Here is a 21918-nt window from a genome sequence, read left to right on the forward strand (position 1 = left end):
AGCGATGGAGCAGAGAGGATATTGTGATACTTACCCTGACGGAGCAGGGAAGGCTATTGTTGCCTGTCCTGTGTTCCTGGACCTTTCTTCAGACTGCAGGTACTGAGCTGCCTGGTCAGCTCAGGCCATGTCAGTGGGTCTGGTAGTCTGGTTTTCTCTGCTAAAAGCATGGTCCTCCTTTGAACTAGCCCACCCACCAGGACCTCCGTGCCCCTTTCGATAAATTTTGGTACAATGGCCCCTAATCTGCCAGCTCCGGGTGAACCGTGCAGACTGGCTCCGAACTAAGAAAGGCCAAATGTGTGCCCATTGGACTTTTAAAGCTGGCACCTGCACCAGGGATCATGGAATACCCAAGCCATCCACGCGATGGGAACTATTACCAGCCATGATGGGTGGGAGAATCAGGCTAGCATTGAATGAAAGGAATGGCATGTGCTGTTTTAGGTAGATAATGATGGGAGTTTGATAAGATAGCATCGGAAAACTAGCTCGGCCTCCTGCAGACTATCCCTCTGTCACACTCAATTAAAATGATACTGAGTCAAGTTATTGTGCAATACATCCTTCCATGACACTGTCTCTCAATCTCACCCTCTCTGTCTCCATATCCAACTCCTCCCATTTGTTCGTATTTGAACTGATTCCCCACCATCTCTCTCTGGCAGTGATTTTCACACCCATGGCACCCCTTGTCAAGGCACATTGGAGATAGGGAGCTGTAAATGGATGGGACGCTCACATTCTGTCACTTCCAACATGGGATGCAAGTCTCCCCAGGCCGGGCAGTGATTTCACACAGCGTTACTGAACACTACAGTGGGATGGTCTGTACAGATCTACACGCTGGGAGGGTAGCTGCTCCGTATTTACAGATCAGTTTAGTGGTGTTCACTTCACAGCCCCCCATGCTGAAGAGATACCCGGTCCGGTTTATAAATCAATGCACTCGTGTGGTCTGCACAGCTCCCCGTGCTGGACTGATATCTCTTTGTCTGGTGAAGCCTGCACAGTGTCCCACTCTGGACAGATTGCCGGGTTGTATTGAGCAGAACACTAGCCTGGTCTGCACAGTGCTCCATGCTGAACAGATATTTCATCTGGGTTTGTGGTGTCTGGGCTGTTTCTGTGAGGTGGATTGAGAATGTGAGATAACTGACCCCTTCAACTGATCTGGCAATGTCTTTAATTTGTGTTTGCCAGTTGTGTTGAGTTTGGGGAGAGATTTCCACCGCGAGGCTGAGTGGGTCTCACCAAAATTGAAGGACAGAAGGGCCTTTGTGATGTGGGTCTTTATGACTCCATCACATTCTGTAACCGACGTTCACTGGAACATTCTGTAAATGACATTCTCCGTAATATTCTGTAACTGACATTATTTGCAAACGGCTGGATGTCATTGAATTGAACAAAGATAAGACCCCGAGGGGCAAGATCCCATTCCAGGGAGAAGGAGACACAGTTTCAAAATTCCTTCAGGCAGGTAAAGGGGTGAATACATTTTCCCTGTGTTCGTGTTTCTTCACAACCGAAAATTGACCACAATTTAGACCGCAAGACTGAAATTTCCAAACTTCATTTGTGTTCAAGGAACTGGAAGAGAAACTGTAAAGAAGTGACCTGTGCCTGCTGTCAAGCACGTGGGAATGTTCTCGAAACCAACTGTTCTTATGGATGTGCATTTGCGTCTTTCAGGAGGGAGATTTTCTTGTGCTTTATGTTACTTTTTTGTAAAAGAATGATTGAGACATTACTATTTGTTATTTCAGCTTCATTTCTTTTCAATAAATCAGTGATACATTTGAAAATGTCACTGGGTCCTCACTCAAACTGGTAACTTTTCCTCCAATCTGATATATATTTCATATGTTTTCCTTCCTCACAGTTGATGTAGTGACGAACTACGTCCTGCTTTATAAAGATTGTGGATTGTCTCCATGTTTCAGACTTTACCTGGGGGCCATGGCAGTGGCGGATCTACTGTTGATTATCCTCGACCTGCTCCTGAGACACATTCCCATTGTTTAACGGCAACAGTTTGATTACTTGTATTTCACCCCCATATGTAATATCCATGCCGTCCTGCTTTATGCAGCCACTGACTGTTCGGTCTGGTTCACCGTCACTTTCACCTTTGATCGAGTTGTGGCCATTTGTTGCCAGAAGCTGAAAAGTAAATATGGCAGTGAGAAGACAGCGGCTGTGGTTCCATGAACAGTGAGCTTGCTGAGCTGGTTAAAGAACATTTTCTCGTAATTTCTTCTCACGGCTCGCTTTTCGCTGTGGAACGGCCCCTAGTTTTGTGATGCCATATTCGATTTTGAATTCTCTCGTGTCTGGCTCACAATCGAGTTCCTCCAAAACATTCCAACCCCGACTCTCCCATTTCTCCTGATTCTGCTGCTCAAAGTTTTCACCGTCAGACACATTTTAGTGACCAGCAGAGCCCGCAGGAGACTCCGGGCTCACACCAATGGGGACGGTCAGTGTGACACAGAAATGCAAAATCGAAAAAAATCCATCATTTTACTCATTGTGATCTCGGCCAATTTCATCCTGTTATGGTCAACGTTAATGGTGTTATCTATATGGGGCCAAATTATGATTTGGGGTATGCCTATGATTATCTAAGTTACTTTGTGATGGAATTAGGCATCATGCTGCAGCTCCTCATTTGCTGCACAAACACCGCGATTTATGCCTTGACCCAAACTAAGTTCAGGCAGCAGATGAAGAATTTGCTGAAATATTCCTTGACCCAACTTCATCAATCGATCAAATTCACTCATTAATCAATCCATCCAGGATTTTCTCATTTCAGTTCAATGTTTCAGCAATGAAGCAGCCTTTTGCTATGGTAACAGACTGGAGGGAGCGCTGCTCCGAACTTATCTCGCAGTGGGTTACAGGGAAACATTTCGATGATTGTCTCAATTAAGTTGGCCAGTGAGAAAAGGCACCATGCCCCTGACTATGTCTATCACTTCAATATGTAATTGATAAATGTGTACATTAAATTTTTCCAAGCAGCAGAGTGAACTGTATTATTGTTGCTGTTCGTCCAGTTTCCGGGCAGCAACGATGTGGCACTGGAGGAGACCCAGGATGGGCATGTTGTCCAAGGAGCGGGAGGGGTGGTTGAAGTGGTTCGCGACTGGGAGGTGCAGTCGTTTTTCACAAACTGCGCGTAGGTGTTCGATCCTCTGATTGGTTTCCCTGATATACAGGAGTCCTCATTGCGAATAGCGGATACAATAGACCACATTGCTGGATGTGCAGTTAAACATCTGTTTAATTTGCAAGGTTTCTTTAGGCCCTGGGACGGTTGTGAGGGGGTGCTGTAGGGGCAGGTGTAGCACCTCCTGCGGTTGCAGGGAAAAGTGCCGTGGTGGTAGGGCTCGTGGAGAGTGTGAAGCAGACGAGGGAGTTGTGAAGAGTGCAGTCCCTCAAAAGACAGATGGGATGGAGAGGGAAATATATCCTTCCCATCTTCCACACTCCACACTTGATCTCATACGAAGACCAGCATCCCCCCAACCCCTGCCTCCTTGACCGGTCCGTCTTCTCTCCCACCCTATCTGGTCCACAATCTACCTTCTATGAATGCCGCCCTCTCCCTATTAATTTTTGACCCTCCGTCCCCCTCACCCACTTCTGAAGAAGGCTTCTGACCCAAAACATCAGATTTCCTGCTCCTATAATGCTGCCCAGCCTGCTGTGTCCCTCCAGCTCCACACAGTGTTATCTCAGACTCCAGCATCAGCAGTTCCTACTATCTCCCAGTGAGTTATCTTCAATGTTCAGCGAAGTGATGGAAGTGGAGTGGACAGGGCTCTCAAGCTTCACATTCTCATCAATAAGCTGCTCACTGACACAATGTCTTCTAATGTTCACAGTCTTTGTTTGTCCATAGTCCCACTTTGCTTCTCGCGTTAGATTTATCACATTCCTTCCGCACCTTTTTCAGGAAGGGGTCGTTCACCCACCGGCAAATCAAAGATGAGCTTTCCTCATTTGATTAGATTAGATTAGATTCCTTACAGTGTGGGAACAGGCCCTTCGGCCCAACAAGTCCACTCCGCCCCTTGAAGAATCCCACCCAGACCCATCCCCCTATAACCCACACACCGCTTGAACACTATGGGCAATTTAGCACGGCCAATCCACCCAGCCTGCACATCTTTGGACTGTGGGAGGAAACCGGAGCACCCGGAGGAAACCCACGCAGACACGGGGAGAATGTGCAAACTCCACACAGACAGTCGCCCGAGGCTGGAATCGAACCCGGGTCCCTGGCGCTGTGAGGCTGCAGTGCTAACCACTGAGCCACCGTGCCGCCACATGATGGGCCAAACTCCAGGGATGAGACACAGAGAGAGAGAGAGAGAGAGAGAGAGAGAGAGAGAGAGAGAGAGAGAGAGAGAGAGAGAGAGAGAGAGAGAGAGAGGGAGAGGGAGAGAGAAAGGGTGGGAGGAGAGAGATGGAGTGAGAGAGCTGGAGAGGCAGAGAGAGAGGGGGCAGAGACAAAATGAGGCGGGGGGGACAGAGAGAGAGAGAGAGAGAGAGAGAGAGAGAGAAGGATCTGCGTCTCATTCCCGATTGCGCAAGCATCTGCAGTTCCCATTATCTCTGATCACAATTTTAACCTCACTGTGAAGCCTCTTCCAGGATGCCTAACCTGAAGAAGTTGTCCTCCCCTCTCTGGACCAACCTCAGGGGATCTCTCTCCCACTGCAAACCATCTTCAGTCCGCTTCCCCTCTCTCCCTGTTTATTTCTGAATCCTCTACCCGTCCCACTTTTCTGAAGAAGGGTCTAGGCCCGAACATCAGCTTTTGAGCTCCTAAGATGCTGCTTGACCTGCTGTGTGGAAGCCAGCAGGGACTCAGTCACAGAGAGAGAGAGTCGCCCACGGCAGTGTGAAAACACACACACACACACACACACACACACACACACACACACACACACACACACACACACACACACACGCACACACAAACACACACACACACATACACACTTAGACACAGAGACACATGCACATATAGGCACACCCATGGAGACACACAGATACATTTATGCACACACATGTACACTCAGGCACAGTCATGCAAAGACAGAAACACACAGATAGACATAACCACACACAAACGCAAAAGCAGACACCACAAACACACAGAAACACACAGACACAAAGAAACAAAATGACACATAAAGATTCCATGTTCAGTAATAAGCACAGCCCTGAGATTAATCATCTTTAAGACAGTTTTTGTGAATCAGATAATGCCTAGCTATTACGAATGAAAGGTCAATGAGGAAGTGGGACAGTGCTGTGATGCCATTTAGCTATTGTGAGGGAGAAGGTGAATGTTTTGAAGAAACGCATGATCATTTGTGCAATGTACAGACGTCCAATGGGTCAACAGATCCATGTCATCACTTGAAATCCATCTGTGAAATTGATTCATGTTCATTCTCAGAAAATCATTAAATGTAAACTCGCCAACTATACTAGTAAAGTTCCATCCCACTCACATCTTGAGTTTGTCTGTGTGAAAATATGGCTTTCCCCTGTGGGACAAATCTGGATTCCCTGTCTGCTGAATACTCTGTTCCCTTTTCTGAATGAAAGGGTGTTGTAGCTTGTTTGAAACTGTAGCTTTGTCTCTTTGTGGATTTCAGGTCTGGGGCCAGTGTGTGTGTTTGTGTGTGTGAGAGAGAGCGTGAAGGAGTGTGAGATAAAGAGAGTGGCTGTTTCAGGGGGGGAAGGGACGGGCAGACATGAGCCAATGGACAGAACGTTTGGGTTGTTGCTTTCTCTCACACCACCTCACACCCCCTTTTAATCTCACAAAGAAGCCTCTTCCTCTGAGGAAGGTATATGTCAGATAGAGACAGCTGGGAACTGACTGGAAGAACTGTGATCTGGGACAACAGAAGGGATTGAGGCACAGGCCTGGGATAGAGACAGAGAGGGAGTAGAGAACAAAAGAAACCAGCGAGAGAGACATGAAGACAAAACCCGAGGAAAGGAGCAGAGAGAGAACAATAAAGCCGGGTTGAAAAATAAAAGAGAGAGAAAAGCCATTCAGAACAAGCACAAGAACAGAGAGGTGAGAGTAACGAATAAATGCAGAGTCGAGAGAGAAGAACTGACAGAGAGAGAGAGAAGTCCCAGGGAGAGAACGAGAAAGCATAGGTACAGAGAGAAATCGAAGGAGTGGAGAGCAAATAGATACCATGGAGAGTGAGTGATGGAGATAGAGAGAGGGGTGGTCAAAGGTAGAATGACCATCAGGCAGAGATAAAGGTGTGGAGAGAGGTGGACAGGGAAGTTCAGAAATGGGAAAAGCTGAACGTTCAAACAGTTCCTGAAAAAAACTGGGGAAAGGGGTGAGAGAGTTGCAGGAGAGACTTGAGGAGGTGGCGTATTGGTAAACGGGGAGATGTGAAGGATGTGGGGGAGACAGAAATTTGTAGAAAGCTGTGGGAGGTACAGGAAGCTGTGAGTGTGGATGCAGAGAGAGATGGAGACAAGGCAATCTGTGAGATCAGACGGTGCAGCAGGCCCACATCATCCCGAGTTCCAGCTCCCAAATCAAACCTCCTCGGGGATGGGGTGTGGAAAGAAAGAGAAATGAAAATTGAATAAATAAATAAATGCATCAAAAGCAGAGCAAGGTCCCACTGCTGGTTGGACTTCACATCCTGACATCTTCCCACTCCCCCAGCAGAGCCCCTGACGTTAAACTGAGAGAACGGCAAACAGGAAGGTGTCTCAACCTGTCTCAGGCCTGTCCCAGTGTTTCTGTTTGAGGGGAAGGGGTGGGAGAAATGTTTAGTCCAGAGGCTGGGATTCACATCCCCATCCCCACTCCCAGACTCTGTTTGTCTCCCTCCGTCTGTGCCCAAGCTTCAGTCTCTCAGAAATCCCCCGGGGGGAGAGAGAGAGGTCGGGGGAGAGAGAGAGAGAGAGAAAGAGAGAGAGAGCGAGAGAGAGAGAGAGAGAGAGAGAGAGAGAGATAGGTGGAAATCGATCACATAAAAGTCAATATATTTTGAAACAAAACGAGGTTCCACCACTGACTGACTTCCAAAATCTCCCCAATTTTTCAGCACCTTCCCCTCATTTCAAATCCAGAGAATTGGAACAGATTTCATGTGGATTCAAGGGACAAATGCTTTCTGATTGCTCCCAGGGTTTAATTTCTGAGAGGCTGGGCAATGACTCAGTGGTAGGAGTGAACCCACAGGGCCTGTGTCTCTCCCTCCCTCCATGTTTAACCTGCCCCCTCACGCTGTTTTTCTGACATTATGGGGTGGGGGTGTGTTGAAAAACAAAACCAATGCCCCCCTCCACACCCAGACCACTCCCATTCACTGGGCTGAGCCCCCGTGTACATTCTGTCTGGGATTGGTGCTGTTTCTGCGTTAAATATTAAAAATGAGCCTTCCAGTGGTACAGTCACATCTCTCTCTCTCTCTCCCTTCTGCCCTGTGATTTCCCTCTCAATCCCGATCAATGTCTCCATCTTTGTTGAGCTTTCTGTTGCTCGATAATTGCTCAATGCCCCACTCTCTCCCGATTTTCTGTCTTTTTGATAGCAGTTCCCTCTCCTGCCTCACATTTGCCAAGCGTTCCCATCTCCCCGCTGTGCCTGGGAGACATTCGCAATGCCAGTGTCACATTTTGGAGGGTGAGGTGGTGACGAGAGGTGTTGGGGAGGGGCATGTCTGACCTTTCGCGGGGGGAGTCGTGATGATACAACACACCCACTATCAGACTGTCAGGAAACTCAGCCTGGGTCCCTGCAGACAGTCTGAGGGCGAGATGTGGCCAAAGGGGGTACACGGCAGAATCCCACAGGCTTCGGTATACAGCACTGCCGATGGATTCACTTAACAAGCTGTTCGAGCCCATCCCACCACAACCACAGCGCCCCCACATGGAGAGGAGCTGACATAGGAATGCAGGACATTCCGCACAACAGGATCATAACTGTTGTCCCCTGAAATGCCCCCGCCACACACTGAAGAAGCCTGAAAGTATCTGCATCATTATCACCCACTTTCGGTAACACTTTCTACCACCACCCAACCTAATCTGAATTTCGAAAGTGTAGCCTCGCTACTGTATAGCAAACGTCTGCAGGTTGTGCCCACACAGCAAGATGCCACAGGCTGCAAAGCGAAATAAAAGGGCCTCACCCACCAGCAAACACTAAACTCTCCCTTTTCAACTTGGAGCTGGGCTCGGACTGAACACGAGAGCTAACCACTCATCAGCACCTCCCTAGATCCTGTACCTAGCCCTGCTTAACATGCTCACCTTTACTACCTGTTTCAGCTGTGATAACACAGTGGAGAGCTGGATGAGCACAGCAGGCCAAGCAGCATGTTAGGAGCATAAAAGCTGCCGTTTCATGCCTAATCCATTTTCTGATGAAGGGTCTAGTCCTGAAACATCAAAGTTTTGTGCTCCTAAAATGCTGCTTGGCCTACTGTGTTCAGCCACCTCCACACTTCATTATCTCGGAATCTACAGCATCTGCAGTTGCAATATCTCATGTTTCAGCTATATTCCTTTTCCCTCCACACTCCTGTCTCCACCCCAACGCCATCACTACAGCCCACGCTGTGCAGGATCCCACAAACAGCAAAACATGAAAATGGCCCCACGTTGATGGAGGAGTTTAACTCATCCAGAACACTGGCGTAGAGGGAGTGGGGTGAGGCATCAGATCCTGCCGTTTCTGCCGCTTTGTAATGCTGAGCCCCTCCCCTGTTCCAAAGCCTGCACTGGCCCCCACTCCCTCACCCCCACCCCTCCCAGAGATCAGAATACGGTACCAGTCAATGGGAACAATTCACTCCATTCACCCCCAAACCTCACAGACAGGCCAAAAGGGACCAAGAGGTGGGATTGGGACATAGGGCAGTGAGGGGAGGTCGTGGAACCCTACTCCTCCCTTCCCACATCCTGGCATCCCCACTCTACCCACCCACATCTCCATTAAAATGGCAACTATGCCCAGCAGAGTTTCTCCCAGATATTCCAAGATGAAATTCGGGAGAGAAAACAGTTTGATGGATAGACAGGAGTATCCAGATCACCCTCCCCTCCCCTATTGCCTTCAGCTCGCCAAAATATTTCATTCAAGTGGCGCCTGCACCTTCCATTTATTGCTTGCTGGCTCGTGGCCCCATCTGAAACACAGATATGACTCACAAATTTTCGCATTGGGTTAGGATTCCTGATCTCCCACAGCCCTCCCCTCTCCACATCGCCATACACAACACTCAGAAGGGGCTAAATTTCGAATGAACAAACAACTGCATAGTAAGATCCCAAAACAGTCTCACTACTTTACAATAGAAGCACGTCAAAAACACAACTTTTGTGCTCCAAAGAAGCTGCTTGGCCTGCTGTGTTCATCCAGCCCCACACTTTGTTACACTATTCCATTATCATCCATATGTTTATCCAACGACCATTTAAAAAGTTTTAAATTTGGTTAGTCTATGACTGTTGCAGCAGGGCATTCCACTCTCTTACGACTTTCTGAGTAAATAACCCACCTCCAGCCTCTGTCCTATATCTATCAACGCTCAATTTAAAGCTATGTCCCCTCGTACTCGCCATCACCATCCGAGGATAAAGGCTCACACTGTCCACCCTATCTAAACCTCTGATCGTCTTGTCTGTCTCTATTAGGTCACCTCACCTTCTTCCTCTCTAAGAGGAGGAGAAGAAATAAAATTTTGAAAGTCGAGTTAGAAATGGCTGCATGTAGTGCAGGCCATGGAAAGACAGGGGCAGAAGAGAGTGAGAAAGAGATATTGATTCTGGGAGCCACACTGACAGCAGGACAATCCCGAGAGTTCCTCAGCAAATATCCCCACTATATTTCCATTCCAGTCTCTTGTGGCGTCTGCAATCAGGTTTTTACGTGCTATTATGAGACGAATGTTAAATATTTTCGAACTGCACTGACAGAACTAACAGGGTTTTAAAATGGTTTCAAAGAACAAGGAAAAGCTTTATGAAGCTTTGCTGCCCTAGAGTTAACATCTCAATGACCAGGAAAATCCAACAAAAGACTCCAGTCCTGGGAATTACCATCTTTATTACGCAGAGGCCTCCCTAATGAGCAGACTGAGGGAAATTGCAATGTGCCAATGTGGAGCCTGAAAACCACTCACTGAGAAATGTGTCAGATTTATCCTGACACACTGGGAGAGTGAGCAGCACTCCCTGTTTGGTTGAGATTGTGCGTGTGTATGTGTGTTTATTAATATTTTAAGCCTCTGGTTTATTACCAGCTTATGATTTATTTGGTAGTTTGATGTTGCTATGATGTTTTGTAATGCCGTGGAGGTGCGGTAGTGCAGATACTCCTGGCCTCTTGTTGTGTAATTTTAATGCAAAATTCTCTTCCCCCCACACCTTTTCCACTAATATTTTCTCTTTCATCCCCAGGGATTTGTGGTTTGGAAAGCTGCAATGTGAAAATCCAAAATTTCTGTGGCCAGGAAAGCTTTGAAAAAGAACAACTTCCACAGGGTTTTAGAAAGTGTCGAGCTGGATGGACACAGCAGGCGAAGCAGCATGTTAGGAGCACAAAAGCGTGCGTTTCGGGCCGAGACCCTTCATCAGAAAAGGGAGAGGGGGTGAGGGTTCTGAAATAAATAGGGAGAGAGGGGGAGGCGGACTGAAGATGGGGAGAGGAGAAGATCAGTGGAGAGGTGACAGACAAATTAAAGGAGTCGGGATGGAGCCAGTAAAGGTGAATGTAGCTGGGGAGGTAGGGAGGGTATCGGTCTGTCCGGGGAGGACAGACAGGTCAAGGGAGCGGGATGAGGTTAGTACGTAGGAGATGGGGGTGGGGCTTGAGGTGGGGGGATGGGACAGGTGGGAGGAAGAACAGATAGGGAGCTGGGGACGAGCTGGGCTGGATTTTTGTATGCAGGAGGGTGAGGGGAGATTGGGAAGCTTGTAAGTCCACATTGATACCATTGGGCTGCAGGGTTCCCAAGCGGAATATGAGTTGCTGTTCCTGCAACCTTCGGTTGGCATCATTTGTGGCACTGCAGGAAGCCAAAATGCACATGTCGTCTGTGGAATGCGAGGGTGAGTTGAAATGGTTCGCGACTGGGAGGTGCAGTTGTTTAGTGGAGGTGTTATGCAAAGCGGTTCCCAAGACTCCAATCAGTATTCCCGATGTAGAGTAGGTCACAACAGCAACAGTGGATGCAGTATACCACATTTGCAGATGTGCAGGTGAACATCTGCTTGATGTGGAGAGTCTTCTTGGGGCCTGGTATGGGGGTAAGGGAGGAGGTGCGGGGGCAAGTGTAGCACTTCCGGCGGTTGCAGGGGAAAGTGCCGGGTCTGGTCGGGTTGGAGGTGAGCGTGGAGCGCACAAGGCAGAGACAGACTGAGTGGTCCCTCTGGAAGGCAGATAAGGGTGGGGAGGGAATAATGTCTTGACAATCTCTTTGGTCATGGGATCGGATTAAAGTTGACGCAAGTGCTGGACGATGATGCTTTGGACCCAGAGGTTGATGGGTGGTACGTGAGGACGAGGGAACTTTTCTTTTGTTGGTTATTACAGGGACAGGGTGTGAGGGATGAGTTCCAGGAAATGCGGGAGATAATGTTGAGGGCATACTCAACTACTGATGTGGAGAAGTTGTTGTCCTTGAAAAACGAGGACATCTGAGATGCAAGGGAGTGGAATGCCTCATCCTGGGAGCAGACGTAGTGGAGGCGAATGAATTGGGAAGAGGGGATGGTATTTATGCAGGAAGGCGTGTGGGAGGAGGTGTGACCTCGGTAGCTTTGGGAATCGGTGGGCTTGAAATGGATATTGGTTTCTTGGTGGTTGGCAGAGATAGACACAGAGAGGTCCAGCAAGGAGAGAGAGGTATTAGAAATGGTCCAGGTCAACTTAAGGTTGGGGTGGACGGTGTTGGTGAAGTGGATGAACTGTTCAAGCTCCTTGTGGGAGCACGAGGTGGCGCTGATACAATCATCAATATAACGGAGGAAAAGGTGAGGTTTAGGGCCAGTGTAAGTACGGAAGAGGGATTGATCCACGTACCCTACAAAGAGGGAGGCATAGCTTGACCCAAGCGTGTACCCAGAGCCATCCTCTTTGCTTCCAGAGAGGGACAACATGGGCCAGATGCCTGTTCCCACTGCATTCCATGAGGGGCCTGCATGAGTCATATCTCTTTCTGACCCTGTGATTTAATGTGGGTTCTGGAGGAGGGCAGAGTGATAAAATGCGACAGTGAGAGAAGGATTTGAAGAATTCAAAGAGTGGGACAAACAGGAGAGCCAGGGAGAGTATTTGCGATTGTGAATTAACTGTAATGCCAGGTTCTGGGGTCACAGTAAATAATTAAACTTAGCCAGCATCACAGTTGGGAAAAGAAAATCAGATTATCTGGCTGCTGGGACACTGCTGCATGCGGGATCTTGCTGTGCATTAATTGTGCCAGTGCCCTTCTTACAGCCAGTGACTGTTTTAATCTGGTAACCCATCATTTCAAAGCTTACAAATTGCCTGGCATGGAAACTCACCGCATTACCCAATATGTTTGTGTTCATATGTTGCTGAGAGTTTGTCCGTGTGGAAAACGCAGAAACTTGCTGCACTGTCTCTGGTTTGCTTTTCAACCATTCCTGTCACTTCTTTTTTTACTGCAAAGGGATTAGTAGATCCAAGCATTTGGGGCCCTCAAGACATAGAACAAAGGCTTTCTCCATTGGAGGACATCATCCTGAGGCTTGTTGGACAGGCTGCGCCCCAGGGGTTGAAGCTTGGGGTTAAAGTAAGCGGGGCCTTGGGATTTGACACAAACATGTGTCAGGACTCCCCAAGGAGGAAATTAAAAGTGTAAATGGGAAGTCGCACAAGACTTGTTCTACTGTCAGAGTAAAAATGTGTGAATGTGAAGTCGTCATTGGGAGTGAGAGACAGACTTGCAACCGGGAGAGGGGCCGGAAAAAAGGGAGGGGGAGGGAGTCGGAGGCATTTGAGATTCTTAAGTATCTGTCATGGGAGTGCCTGGAGATGCAGAAAATATTTACCATTTCACCAACATTGGGTTTATTTTGTTCCTGACACATTGCTGGCAGTGTGATCTTGCTGTGCCTCATTTGCCTGCAGCAAGGCGACTGTCTCGATAATCTCAGAGATAATGGGAACTGCAGATGCTGGAGATTCCAAGATAATAAAATGTGAGGCTGGACGAACACAGCAGGCCAAGCAGCATCTCAGGAGCACAAAAGCTGACGTTTCGGGCCTAGACCCTTCATCAGAGAGGGGGATGGGGGGAGGGAACTGGAATAAATAGGGAGAGAGGGGGAGGCGGACCGAAGATGAAGAGTAAAGAAGATAGGTGGAGAGAGTGTAGGTGGGGAGGTAGGGAGGGGATAGGTCAGTCCAGGGAAGACGGACAGGTCAAGGAGGTGGGATGAGGTTAGTAGGTAGCGGGGGGGTGCGGCTTGGGGTGGGAGGAAGGGATGGGTGAGAGGAAGAACCGGTTAGGGAGGCAGAGACAGGTTGGACTGGTTTTGGGATGCAGTGGGTGGGGGGGAAGAGCTGGGCTGGTTGTGTGGTGCAGTGGGGGGAGGGGACGAACTGGGCTGGTTGAGGGATGCAGTAGGGGAAGGGGAGATTTTGAAACAACTGCACCTCCCAGTCGCAAACCATTTCCACTCCCCCTCCCATTCTCTTGATGACATGTCCATCATGGGCCTCCTGCACTGCCACAATGATGCCACCCGAAGGTTGCAGGAACAGCAACTCATATTCCGCCTGGGAACCCTGCAGCCATATGGTATCAATGTGGACTTCACCAGTTTCAAAATCTCCCCTTCCCCTACTGCATCCCTCAACCAGCCCAGTTCGTCCCCTCCCCCCACTGCACCACACAACCAGCCCAGCTCTTCCCCCCGACCCACTGCATCCCAAAACCAGTCCAACCTGTCTCTGCCTCCCTAACCGGTTCTTCCTCTCACCCATCCCTTCCTCCCACCCCAAGCCGCACCCCCCGCTACCTACTAACCTCATCCCACCTCCTTGACCTGTCCGTCTTCCCTACACTGACCTATCCCCTCCCTACCTCCCCACCTACACTCTCTCCACCTATCTTCTTTACTCTCCATCTTCGGTCCACCTCCCCCTCTCTCCCTATTTATTCCAGTTCCCTCCCCCCATCCCCCTCTCTGATGAAGGGTCTAGGCCCGAAACGTCAGCTTTTGTGCTCCTGAGATGCTGCTTGGCCTGCTGTGTTCGTCCAGCCTCACATTTTATTGTCTCGATAAGCTTCTCCTTTTAACCTTTCCTGATGGGTCTCGGATTGAAATTTCTCAAAGTTTTCCCCAATTTGACCATAACCTGGCGTTGATGAGGGATGGCTTGTGTGAAGGAGAGACATCAAACCCTGGCCTCTTGCTGTGCGATTTCTTTAACAATGTCCTTCCTTTCTAGTTACAATAATTTCCCCACTCTTGCTCTATCCATTTATGTTGGATCTATAATGGAACAAGAAGTCCTTCCCTTGGACACAAGTTTCCTCCAGAGCGAGGAGAGGCGGGGTTCTGGCATCGGCCAGAGGCCTGTTCAACAGGGATTTGACACAAACATGTGCCAGGACTCCCCAGGGAGGAAATTAAAACTGTAAATGTGAAATCTCACAAAAGACCTGTTCTGATGTCACAGTAATAATGTGTGAATGTGGAGTCGACATTGGGAGTGAGGGACAGACTTGCAACAGGGAGAGGGGTAGGAGAAAAGAGAGAGGGAAAGTGAGAGGCATTTGAGATTCTGTCATGGTCGTGCCTGGTGATACAGAAAACAATTACCATTTTACCAACCATTTAAACATCACTGGGCCCACGTGAGTTAGATTTCTTTATTCGCTCAAGATTTGAATTCCTCCAGTGTACTCTGGTTTTCTTTACCCTGTTTAACTTAGTTCTGCCAGAGTGCAGCCCTTTTTTTTTCAAAAAAACTGGTTTGAAGCCTGGGGTTATTGCAAGCCGGGCTTTGAGATTTGACGCAAACATGTCAATTCTCCTCCCAGTGAGTGTCTGACAGACAGGACTCCCCACGGAGGAAATTAAAACCATAAATGTGGAACTCTTTCCAAAGACTCATTTGCACGTCAGAGTATGTGTGATGTGTGCAGGCCACGATGAAAAAAAAAAGATAATCGCATTAATAAAACATTGTTTGGCTATTTTACTTCAATCGCTTGACTATCTGCAAGGGCATCTCTGTCTTTCTCTCTCTGTCTCCTCTCCTGAACCCTCTCCAGCTTCCTTTCATTGTTTTTTTTTCAAACAAACAGAAACAGTGGGGGAGTTCGAAATAGTTTGCAGCCCAAAGTTTTTTTTTAACCAACAAACACAGATGTAGACAAAAATAGTGAGCGGGAGGGAGTGAGGGATAAAGGGACATGATATGTCGTTGTGGCTGTGCTTGGAAAGGGAGATAGGGTCTGGGGGAAGGGGTGTGTTGTGGGGGAGAAAACTGGGGTCTCCAATATCTCTTCACTGCCCAGCTCCAATCACTTTGTTCCAGAATGTGCCATCCACCAAATTAAATCCTGGGATGGAGACGGTGATTTATTTTTAAAAAGAAGAGTTCCGAAGAAACTGATAGCCTCTTCCCTGAATGGAAATTGTGATTTCAGCAGATTTTGGAGCAGGAAAGGACAACCTGTGGAATCACACTGTCTATCAATGGGCTGCAGCATTACTGGCACAGAATGCTGGGAGGCAGTGCCCCAGTTTGTCAAACAGAATATCCTCAAATATCAATGTCACAGTCTTTTAAAGGATAAACATTTCAATGCACAAGATTAAATCTGGGAGAGAAGAGAGAGAAAGAAAGATCAGATATGAGGGGAGTGGGGAGGAACAAGTGAGACAGGAAGAAATACAGAAAGATCAGAGGTTTAGAGGGACAGAGAGAGAGAGCGACATGCAAAGAGGTGGAGGCGGGAGAGACACAGAGAGAAGAGAGAAAGAAGGAAGCATTTTGAATTTAGCAGGCAGCAGGATTGGTCCCTCTTTGTCAGCCTGGAGCCAGAATTGAGCCCTTAACTAGCATCAGTGAGACACGGTCTATCTGCAGTCACAGTGCTGCTTGTAGGTTCTTGCTGTGTAACAAATTACCTGCAGCGTGGCAAAAAGACGCTCAGTGTCAAGATGTTGTTTCCAGATCCTTTGATTTTACATTTTCTTTGTCTCTGTCTCACTCTGTCCATTTCCTTCTCCACGCAACTTCCTCAGACTGGAGTCTTCCACCCTTTCTCTCTGGCCATATTCTAGCTCTTTGCTTCTCTCACGTAATCTCTTCCCCCTTTCTCTCTCTCCAGTGCAATTCCTCAGTTTAGGTCGTCCTCACTTCCACCACCCTCTCCAGACCGTCCCATCGTTTAAAACAGTCAATGCTGCGGTGTGACAGGTCAGATTTACGAAATGACAGGGGTGACAACATTTCAGAAACAGAGGTTTAATTCCGAGACAGTGTTGGGGGAAAAGGGAGATGAAGTTAGAGAGGAAAAGCTTAGAAAGGCAGGAATGGGAGTGAGATCAGACAGCCTTGGGAGTGGGGAAGTAAGGATGTACGGGAGGGAGGGAACAGATACAAGGGCTGGGGGGTGGGAGTCTCCAGTCAATGGGATCTTGCTGTGCTGTTGTTTGTTCATTCCAACTTTACCCCTTGTTGGGTGTTGTGTATGGGGATGGGGAGAGGGGAGGCCTGGGGGAGATCAGGAATCGTAACCCGATGTGAAGCTTTGTGACTCATTTCTGTCTTTCAGATAGGGCCACGTGGCAGCAAGCTATAAATGGAAGATGCAGGCACCACTCAAACGAAGTGTATTGACGAGCCGAAAGCTATTGAGGAGTGGAGGTGTCGAGTGACCTGGATACTCGTGTCCATCCATCAAACTGTTTTCTTTCCTGCATTTCGTCTTGGTATATCTGGGAGAAACTCCGCTGGGACTTATTTTCATTTTAACGGAGAGGTGGGTGGGTAGGGTGGGGATGCCAGGCTGTGGGAAAGGAAGAGAGGGATCCCACGACCTCCCCTCTCTACCCCATGTCCCAATTCCATCCCTTGGCCCCTCTCGGCCTGTGTGTGAGGTTTCGGGTGAATGGGGGGAATTGTTCCCATTCTGGATGTAAGTTTGTTCGCTGAGCTGAAAGGTTCATTTTCAGATGTTTCGTCACCATTCGAGGTAACATCATCAGTGAGCCTCCGGTGAAGGCTCACTGATGATGTTACCTAGATTGGTGACGAAACGTCTGAAAATGAACCTTCCAGCTCAGCGAGCAAACTTATATCCAGAACCTCAGCCTGAGCTACAAATCTTCTCAAAACTCGCTAATTGTTCCCATTGACTGGGACCTTATTCTGATCTCTGGGAGGGGTGGGGATGAGGACGTGGGGGTCAGTGCAGGCTCTGGGACAGAAGAGGGGCTCAGTATAACAAAGGAGCAGAAACTGCAGGGTCTGACATCCCACACCCCACCTCCGATTTCCTCTACGCCAGTGTTCAGGATGAAATTAACCTTCTCAACAAACGTGTATTCATTTTCACAGTTTGCTGTTTGTGCAATCACGCACAGTGGGGAGTGTGGAGGTGGGGGTGCGGTGAAGATGGGAGTGCTGGAAGGAAAAGGAATAGAGCTGAAACAGTTAGAGCTGGGCATATTTGGGCTGGCTAGGTACAGGAATTGGGGGAGTTGGTGGTAAGGGGTTAACTCCCGTGTTCAGTCTCAGCCAGCTTCAAGGTGAAATGGGGGAGTATAATATTTGCTGGAGGTTCAGTGGGGGAGAGGCCGGTATTCACATTGCAACGTGTGGAGGGGGTGGGCCAGGCTCCGGCAAGGTGCTGAGGGAATCCCTCAGCAGTCCCGCATACAGCGGCCAGTGGGATCTTACTGTGCACCACTGCAGCCTGCAGGTCGCCTTCATGTGCGACGCGAGGCTGTATACAGGGCCCTGAGCTGAGTTTGCTGTGGGCCTGACACTGAGTGTAGTGAGTGGGTGTGTCGTCCCTAAATCCTCCCCCACAGCCGAGACCCACCCCACCTCCCGTCACCCCGTCAACCTCCAAAATATGACACTGACGTTGCAAATATCCATGAGACACAGCAGTGAGATGGAAACACATGGCAAACATAAGGCAGGAGAGGGCATTGCTATTGAAACATGGAGGAAATGGACAGAGTGAGGGACATTGATCGATTCTTGAGCAGGAGAAAGTCAACAGAGACAGATCCATGTCAACAATGTGTGGAACTGGATGAATACAACATGCCAAGCAGCATCTCAGGAGCACAAAAGCTGATGTTGCCTGCCTAAAAACGTCATCAGAAAAGGAGGATGGGGAGATGGCTCTGAAATAAATAGGGAGAGAGAGGGAGGCGGACTGAAGATGGAGAGAGGGGAAGACAGGTGGAGAGGAGAGTATAGGTGGGGAGATGGGAACGGGATAGGTCAGTCCAGGAATGACGGACAGGTCAAGGAGCGGGATGAGGTTAGTAGGGAGGAAATGGAGGTGCGGCCTGAGATGGGAGGAGGGGGTGGGTGAGAGGAAGAACAGGTTGGGCAGTCGGCGACGAGCTGGGCTGGATTTGGGATGCAGTGGGGGGAGGGGAGATTTTGAAGCTTGTGAAATTCGCATTTATAGCATTGGGCTGCAGGGTTGCCAAGCGGAATATGAGTTGCTGTTCCTGCAACCTTCGGATGGCGTCATTGTGGCACTGCAGGAGGCCCAGGATGGACATGTCATCTGAGGAAAGGGAGGGGGAGTAAAAATGGTTCGTGACTGGGAGGGGCAGTTGTTTAGAGATGGACCCATGGATAGGGACAGATAAAAGGTGGGAGCCTGAGGCGGGGAGGGAAAGAGAGACAGGTGACAGGACACTTTGGAAGGTTCATCATTGATATTTCATGTCGAAACAGTGCCAATCCCAGATGGAGTGGGCATGGGGTTTGTGCCTGGTGAATGGGAGTGGGCAGAGGGGTGCATTGGTCATTTCTTTGGTTACTCTCACTGAATTGCCAGAGAACAAGCTGGTGGGGGCAGGTTAAACATTGAATGGGGAGATGGAGAGGGACAGAGACACCTGCTGTGGGGAGTGACTCCCCACCACTGTGTCTCTGCCCAGCCTGTAAGAAAGTAAACCCTGGGGGCAGTCAGAAAGCATCTGCCCCTTGATCCCAGTTGAAATCTCTTCCATTTCTCTGGGTTCAAAACACCCAGGGGAAAATGCTGATAAAATGGGGAAATGGTGGAGGTCTGTCAGTGGCAGGATTGCCTTTGTTTCTGCCTGCTTTGTTTCAAAACATCTTGGCTTTGATTTGATCAATTTCCGACTGTTTATTTCTCTCTCTCATTCTCTCTCTCTCTACCCCAGCCCCCATACCCCCGCCAACCTCTGTCTCTGTCTCTCTCTGTGCTGGGGCAGGCGGGGAGATACCTGACACTGAAGCTTGTAGACGGAGCGAGGCACACAGAGTCTGGGAGTGGGGTTGGGCGATGTGTGAGGGGGTGTGAATCCCAGCCCTGGAGTAAATATCTCTCCTGCCCTTCCTCTCAAACAGAAACACTGGGACAGTCCTGGGACATTTTGATACATCTTCCTGTTCCCCGTTCTCTGGGTTTAAAATCAGGAGCTGTGCTGCTGTTTGGGTAGGAAGGGTGGGGTGGGGTGAGGTGAGGACAGCATCAGATTGTGGATGCTTAGGCAAGTTCAGGAGTGGGATCTTGCTGTACTGTTTGGGGAATGTCTCAGATTGCTGAAGGCAGCAAGTGGTGAGGTTTTGTAGTGCTTTTGGTGCTTTTTCTTAAAAAAAATTCCATTTTCATTTCTCCCTGTCTTACCTCCACCGCCAAGGAGGTTTTATTAGGGAGCTGAAACTTGAGATGATGCAGAGACAGAGAGAATCAACTCATTCTGCAGTGAGGAATCGTCAGACAGGAGCTGGGACCAGAGAGACAGAGATCGAGAGAATCATATTTAACTATCCCGTGTCTTTGTCGTTCATTTACACACTCACATGCTCACAGGGGAAATGAATTATGCGGCTCAGGCAGTCTTTGAAGTTTGGACAAGGGGCTGAGCCCTGGGCTGGGGCTTGGGGGAGGCAAAGGGGTAAAAATGGGGCTGCTGCACAGTCTGATCCAACAAATTTCGCTGCCTTCCTCTCTGCCTCCATATTCCCAGCTTCTTGTCTCTCTCACAGCTTTCTCTAAATCTCCATCTCACCCACATCCTTCAAATCTCCCCCATCGACTGTCCCCCAATCCTCTGATAGCCTTCGTTCGAATCATTTGTTCCCTTCCAAGGATTTTCAGGAACTGTTCCATTGTACAGTCTTTCTGAAATCCGGCCTCCCCAATTCACCTTTCTCTACACTTTCACTTTCCCGTTGTCCTATGGGATCTTGCTGTTCCTGCCTGACGGTCATTCTATCTGCATGCTCCTCACTGTCTCGCGATTACCTGCTCTCGATGGTAACTCTCTGTCTGCTCTTCTTTCACTCAATTTCTCTCTTTCCCTCTGTATCTCTCTCTCTGTCTCTGTCTGTCTGTCTGTCTGTCTGTCTCTCTCTCTCTCTCTCTCTCTCTCTCTCTCTCTCTCTCTCTCTCTCTCTCTCTATCCTTTCCTATTTTCTCCCCAGGATTTCTCTCTGTCTGTCCGTCCTTTCTTGTTCTCTCCCTAGGATTGCTCCCTCTCTACCTGTCATTTTCCATTCGATACTTGGGTTTTCTCTCACTCCAAGTTACTTTCTGTTTCTCTCCCTGAGTTTATTTCCACCCCCCTCCCCGACACCCGTCTCTCCCACTCTCCCTCTGTCCTTTATCTTTTTCTCAATGGGATTTCTCTGCCTTCTGTCTCTCCCTGTAGTATTTTTGTTCTCACCTGCTCTGTCTCTGCCCCTGTGTTTTTGCTTCATGTCTCTCTCCCTGGGATCGTTCTCTCCCTACTCCCTCTGCCTCTCTCCTTTTCTGTTTTTGTGCCTCTCTCCTCTTTCTTTCTCCACCTGTCCTCTCTTCCCCAGACTCAAGTTTCACTTTCTCTGGGTTCATGTTTCTTTCTCACTTGTCTGTCCTTCTATCTCTCTCTGGGGTCTTTCTGTCTGTTTCTCTCTCCCTTTCTTTTCCTCTCCGTCTGTCGCTGTCCTACACCTTTTCTCTCTCTGGGATCTTTATCTGTCTCTCTCTCCTTTCCTCTCTCCCTCTCTCACTTTCCCTACCTCGTTGGGTTTGCCTGCCTGCCTGCACATTAGTATCTCTCCCTCCCCAGGGGTGTGTCACTCTGCCTGTATCTCTCTGTCTTTCTCCCTACGGTGGATTTTGACCTTGTGCCAGAGTGGAGAGAGCTGAATCGTTATTGGAGTAGGATCCTCCCTGTTTTCCTCTCTCCCCCTCTCTCTATGTGTTTCCCTCTCTCTTTACCTGCCCCCCCTGTCCCCATGACTTCACTCTCCTTTTGTCTCTCTATGCCACTTTTCTCCTCTTGGATTTTCTCTCTCTCTGTCTCTCTATCACACACACACACCCCTCTCCCTCCCTTTGACTGTTTCCAGTTCTCACTCCCCGTGGCTGGTCTCTCCCTTGGCCTTTCCGTGTCTCTGTTCTCCTCTTGGATTCTCTCTCCCATCTCTCTCTGTGGCCCTCTCTCCCCATCGCTTGTCTCACCCTCTGATCTTCCTGATCCCTTCCCCCGCCCCCACTCTGAGTTTCACCCCTACCTGCTCTCTCTGAACTGAAAGGCGAGGTTGTTAGGTTAAGAACCTGCCTCAATGAGGGTGACACGGTCTGGCTGGGGACCAGGATCTTGCTGTGCTGTAAGGCAGTCAGTGAAAAGGCC

At 48.9% G+C, this 21918-nt stretch overlaps 1 long non-coding RNA gene across 1 annotated transcript in view; it reads right to left on the reverse strand.

Moving 5' to 3' along the window:
- Positions 1 to 1819: 1819 nt before the first annotated feature.
- The window catches only part of LOC132210097 (uncharacterized), a 31535-nt gene continuing 11436 nt past the window's right edge, over positions 1820 to 21918 (reverse strand). Inside the window, exon 3 of the long non-coding RNA XR_009446296.1 lies at positions 1820 to 2166. This is a non-coding gene — a long non-coding RNA (uncharacterized LOC132210097). The remainder of the gene's footprint in view (positions 2167 to 21918) is intronic.

Source organism: Stegostoma tigrinum, chromosome 10 (genome assembly GCF_030684315.1).
Source record: "Stegostoma tigrinum isolate sSteTig4 chromosome 10, sSteTig4.hap1, whole genome shotgun sequence".
Lineage (NCBI taxonomy): Eukaryota > Metazoa > Chordata > Chondrichthyes > Orectolobiformes > Stegostomatidae > Stegostoma > Stegostoma tigrinum.